Raw genomic sequence first — 9,592 nt, 5'->3', positions numbered from 1 at the left:
GTCACAATGGGTTGGAACTGACTCAATGACATTTTAAAACAACAACTGTGCATTGGGAAAATCTGCATAAGACCTCTTTAAAATGTTGAAGAGCAAAGATGTAAATTTGGGGATTAAGGTGCATTTGACCCAAGCCATTGTATTTTTAATAACCTCATATGCAAGCAAAAGTTAGACACTGAATAAGGAAGAACATACAGGAATTTATGCATTTGAGTTATGGTGTTGGAGGAGAATATTAAAAGTACCACAGACTGCCAAAAGAACAAACAAATCTGTGTTGGAAGAAGAACAGCCAGCATGCTCCTTGGAAGCCAGCATGGCCAAACTTTGTGTCTCATACTTTGGATATATTATCAGGAGGGACCAGTCATTGGAGAAGCGTATTATGTTTGGTAAAGTGGAGAGTCAGAGAAAAAGAGCAAGACCCTAACAAGATGAATTGGCACAGTTGTGGCAGCGATTGGCTCAGGAGTAGCAGTGATTGTGAGGTTGGCGTAGGACTGGGCAGTGTTTTGTTCGTTCACTATGAGTCAGTACTGACTCGATGGTACCTAACAACAACAACAACACCTTTTTGATGCTAGCCATTATGTTTCTGTCTAGACCTTAGTTCTGACATAGAACTGTGTCAGTTATACATTTTTGAAATTAATAGTGGACTAAAGCCACTATGTAATATAATAGATGTGATTGCTATAGCACAAAGTATTCATAAGATATGCAAAAAATTAATAAATATCTCTACATATTATGTAGTTTGTGAGCATAGTAGCTCCATAAAATAAGCACTGTGCTGTAAACCACAAGGTTGGCAGTTCAAGCCTACCAACAGCTCTGTGGGAGAAATGAGACTTTCTGCTCTACCAAAGATTTTGAAAGCCTTGGAAACGCTATACAAGGTCACTGTGAATCAGAACTGACTTGATAGCACTTATCAACAACAGCAATTATGTAATTTAGTTAGTGTTTGTAGAAATCTAGTAGAATATATTAGAGTTTAGAACATAGTGCATTTTAGAGTCAGACCAATATTTGAGTGCCTACTCTGTTACTTGGAGTTCTGGTATGGTGCTGCAGGATAATGTACTGGACTGTAAGCTCAGTGTGAACCACAAGGTCGGTGGTTCACACCCACTAGCCACTCTTTGGAAACCCTATACAGGATCACTATGGGTTAAAACCGACACACCAGCACTTAACAACAACAACAGCAGCAACAACTCTATTACTAACTTGATTGTTGATACTGGAAACTTTAGTTCCCTGGTCTGTAAAATGGGAATAACAGAATTATTTCATCATTTTGGTGAAAAGTGAATGAAATAATAAATATGAAATTCAAACCAGAGCTCAAGATATAGTTGCCTACTGTTGAGTTGGTTTCAGCTTCCAGTGACCCTGTAGAACAGAGCAGATCAGCCAAATAGGTCTTTGAAGAATGTCATCTTTATTGGAAGAGATTGCCACATCCTTCTCTCATAGGGTGACTGTTAGGTTTGAACTGCTCTCCTTTCAGTAAGCAACTGAGAGTTTAGCCACTATGCCACCAGGTCTTCTTCAATATATTTGTTGTTGTATAACAGAGCTCTGGTAGCATAAGCTCTGGTAGCATAGTGGTTACGAATTGGGCTGCGAAACTTCAGGTCAGCAGTTCGAAACTACTAGTTCCGCGGGAGAAAGATGAGGCTTTCTGCTCCCGTAAAGATTTATAGCCTCAGAAGCCCTGAACAGGGTTGCTATGAGTCGGAACCAACTCCACAGCACATAACAACAACAATAATATCAAGTTAGTTCTGACTTATAGCAACCCTGTATAGGGTTTCTTCGAGAAGCTGATGGACCTGAACTGTCAGCCTTGTAGTTACCAGACCAATGCTTAGCCTACAGTGCCACACCAGGGCTCACTCTTCAGTATATAGTTGTTATTAAGTGCCTTTGAGTCAGTTCCAACACATTGGTGACCCTGTATGGGGTTTCTGAGGAGTGGTTGGTGAACTTGAACCACTGACCTTGCATTTCAAATTACCTTGCAGTCCAGTGCATTTTCCCACAGTGCCACAACAGGACTCCTCAATATATAGTAGCAATTATTATTTACAAAATATTTTATCCTCGTTAGACTGTGAAAGCTACTAGATTTGAAAGTCCAAGTCATCAAGATCACAAAGCTGCTGTGCAATGAATGGTTGTATTAAAATTAGTAGTTGTTGTTAGGTGCGATCGAGTCAGTACTGACTCATAGTGACATTATGCATAGCAGAACGAGACACTGCCCGATCCTGGGCCAACCTCACAATTGTTGACACACTTGAGCCCATTGATGCTACTACCACTTTGCCAATCCATCTCGCTGGTGGTCTTTCTCTTTTTCTCTGACCCTCCACCTTACCAAACATGATATCCTTCTCCAGAGACTGGTCCCTCCCAACAATATGTCCAAAGTATGAGAGACAAAGTTTGGCCATCTTGGCCTCCAAGGAGCACTCTGGCTGCATTTCTTTCAACACAGATCTGTTGGTTCTTTTGGCAGCCCACGGCACTTTCTGTATTCTCCTCCAACAACATAACTCAAAAACATCAATTCTTCTGTGATCTTCCTTATTTACTGTCCAGCTTTCACATGCATATGAGGTTATTGAAAATACCATGGCTTGGTTCAGGTACACCTTAGTCCTCAAGCTGACATCTTTGCTCTTGAACACTTTCAAAAGGTCTTGTGCAGCAGATTTGCCTAATGCAATATGTCGTTTGATTTCTTGACTGCTGCGTCCATGAGTGTTGATAGTTGATCCAAGAAGAATGAAGTCCTTGACAACTTCAATCTTCTCTCCGTTGATAAGAATGTTGTTTATTGGTCCGTGGTGAGGATTTTTGTTTTCTTTACATTGAGATGTAATCCATATTGAAGGCTGTGCTCTTTGATCTTCATCAGTAAATATTTTAAGTCCTCTTCACTTTCAGCAAGCAAGGTTGTATCATCTGCATATCGCAGGTTGTTAATGAGTCTTCCTCCAATCCTGTTGCCATGTTTTTCTACATAGAACCCAGCTTGTTGTATTACTTGCTCAGCATACAGGTTGAATGAGTATGGTGAAAGAACACAACCCTGTCACACACCTTGTACCCCATGTCAAAGCACCCCAACCACTAGGGTTAAGAAGGATAATAATAAAAGTCCAGCTTTACTCACAATCTTTGTTTGTAAAAGCATTCTTAGAAATAAAATAATTTAATTGGAAGTCAATAGAATATGATACAAAAATGATTTATATGCTTATAATTTTCTTACACTACCAACCTAAGTAGATAATAGACCAAAGACATGTTTTAGATTCAGTTTACCTGGATGACACCATGGTAAGCAGAATAATAGTCTGCAAAAGTTGTCCACCCTAAGGAAAAATGACAAAGCAAATCATTTTGAGCCATAAAATGGACCATTATGTCAATCTAGTATTGCAGTACACAGGCAGTTGTTAGATCCTGGATAACAATGATAAGAAATGGAGTTCAATTTAAGACACATCAGAACTACAAGTTGACAAAAGTATGAAAGATAGTTTAGCAATGAGCACTGAAATAATGCAATAAGCAGTAGCCACACCAAAGTTTTCAGTGGTTGTGAGACTTTATAAGTGTTTTTACTCTCTAAGCAATGTAACAAAATCCTTCTGATCAAATTCTAATGAGGACCTGTAGCTTATAAATTATGCTGATTGCATTTCAGCTGAGCCAGATATAAAACAACATAGATGACAGTAGATACCCAAATAGGGTCTAGACAACTAATAGTAGAATAATCATGGGCACAACATGCAGAAGAAATGCCATAACAATTCGTAATAAAGATTCTGAAACAGGACAAAATCTAAGCAGTGCAACCAACGTTATGCATTTCAATCAGAGGAAACTGAGTCAGGGTGATTTATAAGGAAAGGGGATAAACCATAAATACATGTTGTTAAGTGCCACTGAGTTAGTTCCGACTCATAGCAACCCTGTATAGTGTTTCCGATGAGCGACTGGTGGGTTTGAACTGTTGACCTTGTGGTTCAGTGTTGTATTCTATTGCGCCAAAATAGGACTCCGTAAATCCATATTGTTGTTGGTATGAAGTGCTGTTGAATCTGTTCCGACCCATAGCAACCCAGTATAGGGTTTCCACGGAACATCTGAAGGGTTTGAACTACCAACCTTGTGGTTCAAACTGACCTTGAGGTCCAGTGCTTTATTCTACAGTGTCACACCAGGACTCCATAAATACATAGTATTGTTGTTGTTAAGTACCATCAAATCAGTTATGACTCATAGTGACCCTGTATAGGATTTCTGAGGAGTGACTGGTGAGCTTGAACTGCCGACATTGAGGTGCAATCCTACCTTGCAATCTAACACATTTACCCACAGTGCCACACTAGAGCTGGAGAAACCATATCACTTCAATCCAAAATAGAAAACAATAGGCAGGGCTAGTGGGTTCCTGTCTTGCAACATCTCTCCTTTCTTTCTCCTTCCTTCCCACTTTCCCTTCTTTCCTTCCTTCTTTTGCATCTCCTATTACATTTGGTGTAATTTTACATTGGCAGTGGGTTTTTTGATAAGTACTTAATGAAATGACTTTGCAGACAAAATAGACCAAGAATAAAACTCAATACTATTTAAAGTGGTTAATGGAAGGTAGAAGTAGATCAAGGTAAGGAGAAAAACAAACATAAAAACCTGCTTTTCCCAGTGTAAGGGCTAAAGTGGTTTTAAATAGCAGTGTCCTTTAGACTATAATGTTGAAACTGAATTGGAATGGTTTGTATAAATGATGTTACATAGCAAGTTTCTTTTAGCCGTTACAGAGAAAAATGGATTTCAAGCTTTTTTTTTTTTTTTTTTCCCTCTTGAAGTGGGAATAAAATAAACTAGAAAATTAAAAGATAGTTCAGAACTGGTAGACTCTCAAAAGAAATGAAATTTTCCCCAAAATTTTCTGGTTAATTAAATTTGTATTTGCAAGTTTTCTGTTTTCCTATTGTTATATATAAATTCAAGGGAAAAAAAAAAAAACTGTCATAATTTGATTTGTGTCCCCCTAAAATTTGTGCCAGCTTGACTAGATCATGATTCTCAGTGGTGTGTTGTTATGTGGCAATTATGTGTTTATTGCCCACAATGATGTTATAAACCAATAAGACAATTAAGGGTGGGCTGCAATACACTTAATCCCATTATAACTCTGTTCTGATGTAAGGAAGTTTTACAGGGGTGTGGACTATAACACCTTTTAACTTGATATTGTCGTTAAGTGCTGTGGAGTCAGTTCCAACTCACAGTGACTCTGTACGGGGTTTGCAAGCAACAGCTGGTGAGTTTGTGATTCAAACTGCCTTTGTGGTCCAGTGCTTATTCTACAGTGCCAGATAAAAGGAGAGAAGTGAACAGAGAAAGAGGGACCTACTACAATAAGACAGGAGAGCCTGAAGTGGAGTGTATCTTTTAGACCTGGGGTTCCTGCACTGTGAAAGCTCCTAGATCCAGGGAAAGATTGATGCCAAGACACATGGAGATCTCCAAGGAGTGATGTACAGATGCTGAAAGGAGACAATGACCTTACTCCAGAGCCGGTACTCTGAATTCAGACTTCTAGCCTCCTAAATAGTAAGAGAATAAAATTTTGTTTGTGGTATTTATGTTATAGCAGTACTAGATAACTAAGACAAGAACTTAAAAGCTACGAATATTTATTCAAGCATGAAATAGGTTTGAAACTATAATCAAAAGATTAAAGCTTTTAAAACTATATAAAGCTTTAGCAAAATAACTGGAGCAATAAACAACATCATGGTAAATGGAAAAAAGATTGAAATTGCCAAAGACTTTTTTTTTTAAATGTTTTATTGTAAATTATGTGATAGTTTACATGGGAGAACATTAGCTTTATATTCATCCTATTGTTCATTGCCATGGTTACAATCCCCTCTATGCATCATCAACCAACCAAAGGGTATACTCTGCAAGCCTGCCCACTGGTCATCAGCACACAGCCCCTCTCCCTCTCTGTGTCTTGAGTCCCCAGCTGCTCCATCTCTCCATGTCACTGTCTCTGCCTCCGTCTCTGGCATCACGATTTCTCTGGGTCAGGTCTCGCACTTCGCTCTTCTCCCTTGATGGTCCCAGGGACCTCTGCTCCTAGACTGCAAAGTCAACCACTCCCCTCCTTTTGCTACAAAATGTCTACCTTTACATTTCCAACCCTCACAGTCAGTTCTGATAGCAATTATTTACTACTGTGCCACACGACTGCTATTCCCATCTCCTTTCATCAGCCCCGCCCAGATAGATTGGATACTCAGTGGAGATTTTAGCTTCCTCCACACCCTCTGGATCTAGCTCCCTCTTGAAAGCTTGTAAGCCAGTCATTTCTTGCCTTTATAGCTCCCCCCGACCCATTTTGGGTAGCTAATGTCCAAGTTGCCCATCCCTGTCTACCCTGTGTACCATGGGGGTGGGAATGATTCTCGCTATAAATATTTGTTCCCTCTTTTGAGCTACTGTATCCATAAGTGTAGGTCAAATTCATCAAATTGTATCAGATTACTTTTTTTTTCCCCCTCTTCTTTCTTCTTCTAGTTGAGTTGTGATCATCCAGCCATTGAAGCCAGGTCAAGTGGGTATTATCTGCAAGTGTGGCTGTTCTTGTGCATATACATACCCTTTCTTCTTATCAGCTGGAGGCTTCTCTCTTGGCTCTAGTCCTCTGTGGCTGTGTCATTGACTCTGGGCCCAGGAGTCTCCAGGTCTTGCTGTACTGCTGGCCAACCAGGTCTCCACCTGGGTTCACTGGAGTCTATTGAATGTGATAGGGCTTAGCTCGCAGCTTCATTGTCAAAGACTTCATTTTGCTTGAATCCAATCAACACTCATTGAAGCAGCAGTCAAGAAATCAAATGATGGAAAGGTAGCAAGACGGTGGCTATATGGACCTTCTAAGAAAGATACAGAAAACCAAATGAAACAGATAAAAGTGATAGTCCTGGGACCCTGAACTTCAGATGAAAGTATAGAGAAGTGGATAATGAATGCTTACTAGGAGAGAGAGCTAAACAGACACAGGGGAAGAAAACCTCCAGTGACCTGTGCCAGCTGACTAGACATGGTTCGGCCATATTAAGATTGTGTGAGGCTTCAGAGACAAGAAAACATATTGGCATTACAGAAATGTAATTATGGCTCACAGAGATAAAGATGATATATTTCCTTCTTCCCCACAATTCCTGGAGACCAGAGGTATGGCTGGCCCCCACCCACATAAACCCCTAGGGAAGCTCCCACTCTCCCTGTGGTAGAAACTGCATGGAGGTGGGAACTATCCACATTACCCCCATTTGGGTGAGCTGTGTTCCAAATCTGCAGTCAGTCCTGGCCAGCCTTTGAGTAGCCCTAATTAGGAAAAGTTGCTGAACATATGTGTTGGAGACAAAGAAAGGAGACTGGTGATTCATACCAGCCAACCAGCCATGCTATGGCCATCTTGAACTTTTGTTTTTTTGGCTCTTTTCAGTTTATTGCATGAAGAAGTTACATTAGTCCAAGTTAAAAGTGGATCCCAAATGGTTACATTATACAAGCTGTGAGGTTTAAAACTTGTGACAAGGGACAGAGGAAATTTTCTAGTCATTGCAAGGAAATCTTCACTTAAGCTTCAGTGAGCCACAAGCACTTAAGACCCATGAACCTTCAGCTGGTGGTCCTTAGCCAGTCCAGTCTCTACAAGGAACTGGCGTATGTTCTTGTGCTGGTCACCCTGTAGCTGAATGACTTCTCCATATTCTGGATGCTCAATTACAGCATCATTGCAGGCACATTTCTTCTTAAACGCCTTCACTAGTTTCTTTTTCTCATAATCAACAGCAATCCCTTGGACAGTAGTATGGATCTTCCTGCCAGTTTCTCTATTGAATTCTTACATGGACATACTCCTCAGTCCCAGCAGGAAGCAGTAGCAGTAATCACCCTTATGCTCATCAGCAAAGGGGTTGAAAGAGTGGAGGATCTGAATAGTGGACATATGATAGGATTCCTTTTCCTCAGTGTAAAAGGCCTTCGGCAGTTGGTGGCAGGAGAAGGGGGTGGAGGCAGAGCATCAGGAAGCGATGGGGCTTGAGAGGGAGGCTACTGAGTCCTCTGTGGCGGCTCAGTGACTGGGCCCATCTTTTTTTTTTTTTTTTGATGTTTTATTGTGAATTATGTGATAGTTTACATGGGAGAACATTAGTTTTACATTCATCCTATCGTATGTCATTTCATTGCCATGGTTACAATCCCTTCCATGCATCATCAACCAACCAAAGGGTATATCCTACAAGCCTGCCCACCCCCTACCCTCACCCCTATTGTCAGCACACAGCCCCTCTCCCTCTCTGGGTCTAAAATCCCCCAGTTGCTCCATCTTTCCACGTCATCGTCTGGGCCCATCTTGAGCGTTTGAAGGTGATTTTGAAGACAAAAGGGCCACAGGTGGCGCTGAGGCATACCTCTATTGGTGGAGAGAAAAGTATAAAATTTTTCTTGTACTGCACATTATCCTGGTGACCAGAAGTGTAGCAGGCCCCTACATGCATACACTCCCAGGGAAGCTTCTGCTCTCCTGGTGGTCTGAACCACACCAAAGGGAGTAGGGAATTAACAGATACTAATCCCTGCACCAGAATCAGATGTGACCTGCTCCAGACCTGCAGAGCTAGTTCTGACAAGCTTTGATATATTTCCATGCTTGAGGGCAAGGACCTCTCATCCTCAAGCATGGAAATAATTTGATCCCCCAGCTGCCTTGGGCTCTGTATGAACTATTTTCATACTGGTTTCCTAGAAACAGCACCTAGCCTTATAGGAACTTCATCTATGATAGAGAGGGTTACCTTCTCATCTCTTGCCCATTCACAACATTAGGCCCTTGGCTAGCAGGAGACCCCAGAATTTTCTCCTCCCGGGTACTGGCACCCTCCCTGACTTTCTCCTTTCATTGTTTTTCTTCCTCTCTGTTGCTTTCTGTTCTATCTCTGCTCTCATTTCTTCTTATTTCTGTTTCTCTTTCCCAATAGCTGATGTGTCTTTCTTTATTTTTACTTTCATTTTCTTTACTACTCTCTAGCTTCTTTCCCTTTTACTCATTCCTCTTTCTAATTGTGCTTTTTTGTTTTGTTTTCCTCTGCCTTTTTTTCTCTTTGGTTTTTGTATTTTTCTATCTGTTGCCTGCTTTTTTTGTTGTTGTTTTGCTGGTGTTTGCCTGTTTCTTTCCTTCTCTCTTGTGTGTAATACCTAGGCCAACTTTACCAAAAGTAATAAAGAGAGTCTTTTGAACTGAGAACCAACAACAGGACACACCTGGAGATTGAAATAATGGTGACACCACTCAGAATTCAATCACGATATAAAAGTATCCAAAGTAAAAGACAGTATCTTGAAAGCAGCTAGGGAAAAGAGAAATATAACATACAAAGGCAAGAAAATCAGATTAAGCTCAGATTTCTCAACAGAAACCATGCAGGCAAGAAGGCAATGGGGAGAGATATATAAAACCCTGAAAGAAAAAAAACTTTCA

The 9,592-nt window shown here is 40.6% G+C and overlaps 1 pseudogene; it reads right to left on the bottom strand.

Annotated features, from left to right (window-relative positions):
* Positions 1–7,711: 7,711 nt before the first annotated feature.
* LOC102810565 lies at positions 7,712–8,059 on the bottom strand (annotated as a pseudogene).
* Positions 8,060–9,592: the final 1,533 nt, after the last annotated feature.

The sequence above is a fragment of the Chrysochloris asiatica genome, unplaced genomic scaffold (assembly GCF_000296735.1).
Source record: "Chrysochloris asiatica unplaced genomic scaffold, ChrAsi1.0 scaffold00033, whole genome shotgun sequence".
Taxonomy (NCBI): Eukaryota; Metazoa; Chordata; class Mammalia; order Afrosoricida; family Chrysochloridae; genus Chrysochloris; species Chrysochloris asiatica.
The sequence above is the reverse complement of the archived record's forward strand: the minus strand, read 5'-3'. Positions and strand labels throughout refer to the sequence as shown.